The sequence below is a fragment of the Elaeis guineensis genome, chromosome 11 (assembly GCF_000442705.2).
Source record: "Elaeis guineensis isolate ETL-2024a chromosome 11, EG11, whole genome shotgun sequence".
NCBI classification, from domain to species: Eukaryota; Viridiplantae; Streptophyta; class Magnoliopsida; order Arecales; family Arecaceae; genus Elaeis; species Elaeis guineensis.
Genome location: NC_026003.2, coordinates 96,223,333 through 96,230,250, shown reverse-complemented (window position 1 = coordinate 96,230,250; position 6,918 = coordinate 96,223,333). Strand labels below are relative to the sequence as shown.

At 30.8% G+C, this 6,918-nt stretch overlaps 1 pseudogene; it reads left to right on the top strand.

The window, feature by feature from the left end:
• The window catches only part of LOC105037375 (alpha carbonic anhydrase 7-like), a 60,693-nt pseudogene extending 56,283 nt beyond the window's left edge, over positions 1-4,410 (top strand).
• Positions 4,411-6,918: the final 2,508 nt, after the last annotated feature.

The window sequence follows — 6,918 nt, the reverse complement described above, 5'->3', positions numbered from 1 at the left end:
GGCTTTTCGAAGAGAAATCTAATGAAAAAAATAATTTTCTGTCAGAAACAAAAAAAAATTACAACCTTTTACGAGGAATTGGAAATAGCCATTAGATAAAAATGATGCCATATCCCTCTATTTAACAACTTGAGATTTCATGATTAAAAAAAATTGGACTTTGATAATTATAGTTCATATTTATCTTTATCCCTTTGAAATAAAATAATAATCATTATCTATATATTATAATATAGACCATTATACTGCTAAAAACATGTTACCATCATGATAATTGTTATAATGCTGTTATTTAAATCTTTGTCCTAAACTAAGATCTGAGTTTTAATTGAGTGGGAAATGCACTTTGCAGAATTTCATCATTTTTGCTTATGCTTGAAAGAACCGTGTTGGACCAGATAATCTAATAGTTTAAGCGAACATAAACTCCATTGCTAACTAAAGAATTTTCCTTTTCTAGGTGCGGGGGTTGGGGGGGGGGGTTTGTGCAGGTAGGAATAGGGGTGGTTTGCGAGAGAATTGGATCTAGATCTAGGTTTTGGAGAAGTTGATTTGGTTTAGATTTCCATTGTTTAATTGGAACCTAGAGCCATCTTAGATTTAATTTCTTTGCTTTAAAAAAAAAAAGCTTAGGCTTTTCTATTTCATCCCTGTTGCTATAGTTTTTTTCTTTATTTTTTCATCAAGAAATGGTGACAAATGTCATCTCAATTTCATTGAGGGAATGAAAGAGAGCAAAACTAAGGGCTTGTTTGGGATAATCCTATACAAATTAGTAGGATTGACAAGAGCACAGGTGAGGCCATTTCATAGTATTCACAGAAAGTTTTTAGAGTGGACTGACCTAAATCCTATAGAGAGAAAAAAAAATTACACCACCAAATTTTTCCATCCTATAACAATAGACTGAAAGAGATCCAATCAACATGAGCTACGTCTGACCTCATATCTATAATATTAGATGCAAGCTATGTACATTGTTTAGTGCTGGATGGGCCAAGTTCAATTCCTATAGGATTTTAGTCCATCTTAGAAGAATATCCAAATATATCCTAAAAAAAATTGAAAATTCTGTGTGTGACACCAACACAAGGTGTACCCCATTCCTTGTACACCCCAAACACTACCAACAGTTGCAAAACAAAATAGTCCTTTGTGCGATAGTTATAAGGTAATATTTCTATCTTCGTTAAAGATGTCTATAGTTATATTTACTTAGCATCAAATTATAGTCAATCTTATACTAGATAACTTAATTATACAGAACTCATTAATTTTGTCTTTGATATGGCAGGAGATGAGAAGTATTTTAACTATGATGAAAATAGTGAATTTGGGCCTGAACACTGGGGAGAGCTGGATCCAGATTGGGCAGCATGTAAAGATGGAAAGAAGCAGTCACCAATAGATATAAATCATAAGAATATTAAAGAGAATTCTAGTATTGGAAGTTTGATGACATTTTATAACAGCACCTATGCAATTATGCAAAATAGGGGTTACGAAATAAGGGTAAGAAGAAGATGATGAAAAAAAAGGAGCCAATGATTTCTTTTCTTTTCTATTTGTAAATAGAAAGGCAAAAGTCCTCTTAACCTATTCACTAAATAAACGGAAAGATATTACTATGTTTTATACTATCTATCGGTTTTATTTCAGTTTTTTTTTTATTATTCTTTTTAAAAATTTATTTATATACTTTTTTTTATTTTTTTTTATGTGAATGCAGATTAACTGGACTGAAGGGACAAGACTTGGTGCAGGATTTCTTTTGATTGATGGCAAGGCCTATGTTCTTCAACAATGTCACTGGCACTCACCTGCTGAGCATAAATTTTTGGGCCGGAGGTACCTTTTGTATCACTCCATCTCCAGCCTTTATTTCAGTCCCATAAATTTACCATGGGGAGGGTGACATTGGGTGGCCCAGGGAGGGACATTGGGTGTCTTGAGGGAGGTACCACTAGAATATGGGGGTTTTTTGAAATAGGATTTGTACATTTCAAAAATAATTTCGATATAACTTGAAAATGTCATTCAACAAGTCATTTGGTGCAATGTATTCTAATTGTCCCTTTGAATAGCTCCCTTTGAAATTAATGAACATGAGTGACCATACAAAGTTACTTTAGCACCACTCCATATGTTTTATATAAATAACATTTATTATATGATGATTTATTAAGCCATTCTTAGTAAGCTTTGACCAAATAAAAGTTGAGAAACTATTCAAAACCTGAGTAGAGCTTGCTTTTTTCCCTTAGTGGAGAGGGGGAAGAAGAAATTCTATAATTATGTGGCATTTTGTGAGAAATAAACCTTTTTCTAGAATTAGAAACATGTCTAGGGTCTCTTAACTCGAAATATGTTCTACAGTTCTAAGTAACAACATGTCTTGGAGGCTCAAAAACCATAGATTTTAGTTAATGATGCTCTACTTGATTTAGTGTAATAACCTGGCCAAGACCGCTCAAAATTATAAGGTGTGCTTTACCCTTTTCAAATAACAACCTATCCTAGACAATTAAAAATCGAGCATTTCAATTAATAATACTTTATTTGATTTAGTGTGACAATCTAGGACCGCATCTAGAAAGGACTAGCTAAGAGATAATCAAGATCTCTTAGTTGATATAAAACAAGTATTTACATATGGGTTGTGACATACTCCCTTTATTTAAGTCCTAGTGCTCTTATTGGGTGAAGGGTCCAAATCTAATTCCATTCAATTTATAAACATCATGCCACATTAGCCCCATTGTCTGCTCCAAATGGGCACATATTGCATATCCCCAAGTCCACATAGATTGTAGATTGGGTTACCTTTGATACCATTTATAAGCATCCAAGATCTCACTTAAAAAGGACTAGCCAAAAGGTATTATTTGGGTTTCTTAGCCTTATATAAGTTTCCAAATCTTGTTAATATATAACTAATGTAGGTCTAATATATGCTTGCATGGGTAGTATTTGAGTTAAGATCTTTCCAACATACAACTAATATGAGATGAAATACATGCCCATATGGGTTTCTTAATCAAGGAACCGAAATAATATCTTTTATCTAATCTTTTTTGGATGACATCTCTAGGATAGTTATAATCTATCCTATTAGAATGGACTTATCATACAATTCATGCATATGAAGAGATATATATTACAGTATGGGCCTCATGGAATGAATCACAAATTGATCATGATATTTGTGATTGAATTTGATCAAATTTAGATCTTTAGCCTAGTGATGATATTTGGGCTTACATAAGGAAGGACCCGGGTGGATATGTGTTTATTTGCATGTTAGTATATGCTCGAAAGATCTTGATATTTATAAAGGATTAAGCAACCCAATTTTCGGATTGTCTTGTTTAGATGAGATCCTAAGTTGTTATATTTAGAATTTAAATTTTATATTTGTAAAGTTCCTAAGAGTGGAAAAATAAGAAATATGCATGCCCACAAGCATGCAAACATGTTAACACTTTGCTTTTTTTTTTTAATAAAAAATGCTGCAATATTCACTGCTCCCCTCTGTAGACAATTAATCCTAGAGAAATTGATTCCAAGAGATCATCACAAAATATTTCATGATATTATCCCTCTTTGTGATAACCCAAAAATCATAGCAAATTTATCATATCTTGGAAGTCAATTGCCAGCCTTGATCTTTTGGTGATTGTAACCCAAGTCCTATATCTGTTCTTGTAGGTATCCGCTGGAGTTGCATTTGGTTCACATGAGTTTAGATGGAAGCATAGCTGTCATTGGCATCATATACCAATTTGGCTCCCCCCCGGATCCCTTCCTTTCAGAGGTTTGACATCAGAAGAACTTTACCTTCTTTTACCATTTCCTCTTCACACCAACTTAAGCAGGCTAATCTTTATTGGCTCAGCTGAGGAAGTACTTGGAGTATCTGATAACAACGCAAAAAGATGAGGTTGTTGTGGGGTATTTATCTCCACCAGCAATAAAGAAAGGAACTCCTTATTATAGATACTCTGGTTCTCTAACCACTCCGCCTTGCACCGAGAATGTTACTTGGATCCTATTACAAGAGGTTTGAATCATCTTAATTTACCTCTTGTGCTTGTGTCCTTTCCTAAGCTTTTCCTCTTTATGATCAATTCATTATGATTTTAGGTGAGGACTGTATCAGAAAGACAAGTAGAGCTACTAAGGACTGCTGTAGGTGATGTAAGTTGGCTGATTGAGAATTATCCATATTCAATGCAATGCTATAGCGTTAGATTACTTGAACAATTTTGTTTCTTGCTGATGGTCGACGAACTGGTCTATCTTGTGATTAATTACCTTTCTGCAGAAGGACAATGCAAGACCAATTCAACCAATCAACGGACGCAAAGTCTACTTGTACAAACCATACACAAAGATCATGCGAGTTCCTAGAGCTACTTAAATCTTTTGATGGGAAGATCTTATTCCAAATAGCAAATATAATAGTCAAGAGTATATCATCTTGGCTGCTCTTCTTTTGAAGTCTAAAATAAGATGTATGGCCCTATGTTGAAGGCCAGACACTAATTAAATAAACATTTCGGTGGGTGGTACGTAGTGATCGAAATGCAATGTGTTCTCTATCCTGGTATCAACTTTTTCTTTGTTATGAACTAGCCTGTAACCTTTGATATCATTAAAACTATTGTCATTTGCTGGATAATAAAGATTTTCTATTTAGTGAACAATGACTTGCACAAATGATGTCTCATATTTTACTAGTTATAATATATATGCATGTCTATATACGTGTACCCAATAGTTGCAAGTTTATAATGCAGCGAAAATATCAAATACAATATCATAATAGTACCATTTATAAATTATTAAATTCACAATCCATTTATTAATTGCTAATGCAATGTACGAAGATATATAACCCAATTTGATGTGAAGTTGAAAGAATAATACTTGAGCCGGAAAGGTGAGGAGAACAGACACATTTCAAATGAAACCTTTGACCAGATACAAGGAAGAATGTTACTCTACATTCTAAGGCTTCTTGTCTCTAAATATTGCGAAAAAACTATTTATTTATATTATTTCAATATTATTATTTTTTTTTCACTTTATCTGTAAGGAGTGGACTTTGAGATACACAAGTGTACAAGGAACCAGAGAATGAGATAGGTTGGATGAATTTTGTTGCTCGACCAATCTTGGTGAGTCTTCAACAAGGTCCTCAATATTCATGATTTAAGGTCAAGGATCATGGATGCGTCATGCAACAATTAAACCAAGTAATTAGATAGAAGTAAGAGTTCCATCCATTTTTGTGAGAAGCAAATAATGAGTTGTCTGTTTGTGGTTGCAATTTGGAACTTGAAAATTGATGTTCCTCAACTCTCCAACTTGAAAAATTTTTAGGTTGCGTTTGGTGCATCGTTAGGCAATCTTGAAAGGTAATCTAGATTGCCTTCAAGATAGATTGCCATCATTAAATTATCAATAATGTTAATTACTGTGTTTGATATATGTAGGTAATGTTGCAGTAAAATTATTGAAAATCTTGGACAAGTTTGGTATGACAATCAGATTACCGATAATATGAAATTAAATTTTTAAAATATCTCTTTAATCTTATAATAATAATAGTAATAATATAATATATTATATTATATTATTATATATAATAATATTATATAATTATTATAATATATATATTATATTTTAATATAGTATATTATAATATTATATTATGATATTATAATAAACTATTATAATATAATATATTATATTATTTTAATAAGATAATAATATACTATATTATACTATATTATTATATATAATAATATTATATTATATATTATATTTATTAATAAAAGATATTATTATCATATATTATAATATTAATATATTATAATATTATAATATAATAGTAAAATAATATAATTAATAAAATATTATATAGAATAATATTTATAATATATATTATAATATATTAATATAATACATAAAATTATATGATAATATAATAATAAATTATGATAATATAATATAGTATACTATATTATTATATATAATAATATTATATTATATACTATATTATAATATAATATAATTATATACTATATTATATAATTATATTATATATTATATACTATATTATAATATCATATAGATAATATTATATTACAATATATATTATGAGATATTAATATAATATAATATATAGTAATATAATATTAATGATATTTATATAATTAATATAAGATAATCGTTGCCTTCGGGAATGATTTTGAAGATCACAAAATATTAGGATATATTTCGATACTAATGTTCTTTCAAGTATGGCAAAGAATATTTTTACAGAAGAAAAAGACTGTTTGAAGACTCTAAACTTAATTGAAGATCATTTGAATCAAGAAAAATTGAGTTTGGAGAGCTTTGGCATAAGAAAAATTATTTTGAAAAAGTCAAGCCAACTTTGTCAGAAATCACCAGCTCTAGCATGGTACATCTTCAAAGTTTTGGCTTGGCACGCAACCGAACCGGCTTAAGTAGATCCAAGCCGGCTCTCTTAGGATGACAGAAAGGTCATTTTTTAATTTTGAAAGTCGAGCTAGATCAAAACTAGAATCGAGCCAGCTTTCTCAGATCGACAGAAAGTTAATTTTTTAGAAATACAAGCCGAGCTAACTTGAGAATAATTTTGAGCTAGCTCTCTCAAAAAAATAGAACGTCAATTTTTGGAGAAAGCTGTTGAGCTAGCTCGAAGAGTGATCAAGCCAGCTCTCTTAGTCGAATAGAATATTGAAATTTTGAAAAATATTATTCGAGCCGACTTGAGGTCAATCCAAGCCGACTTTACAATGTCTGACAGTCTTAATGGATAATTTTTCAGATGCAATTTTTTGATCAAAAAAAGCTCCCAACGGTTATTTTCCACCTCCAACAATC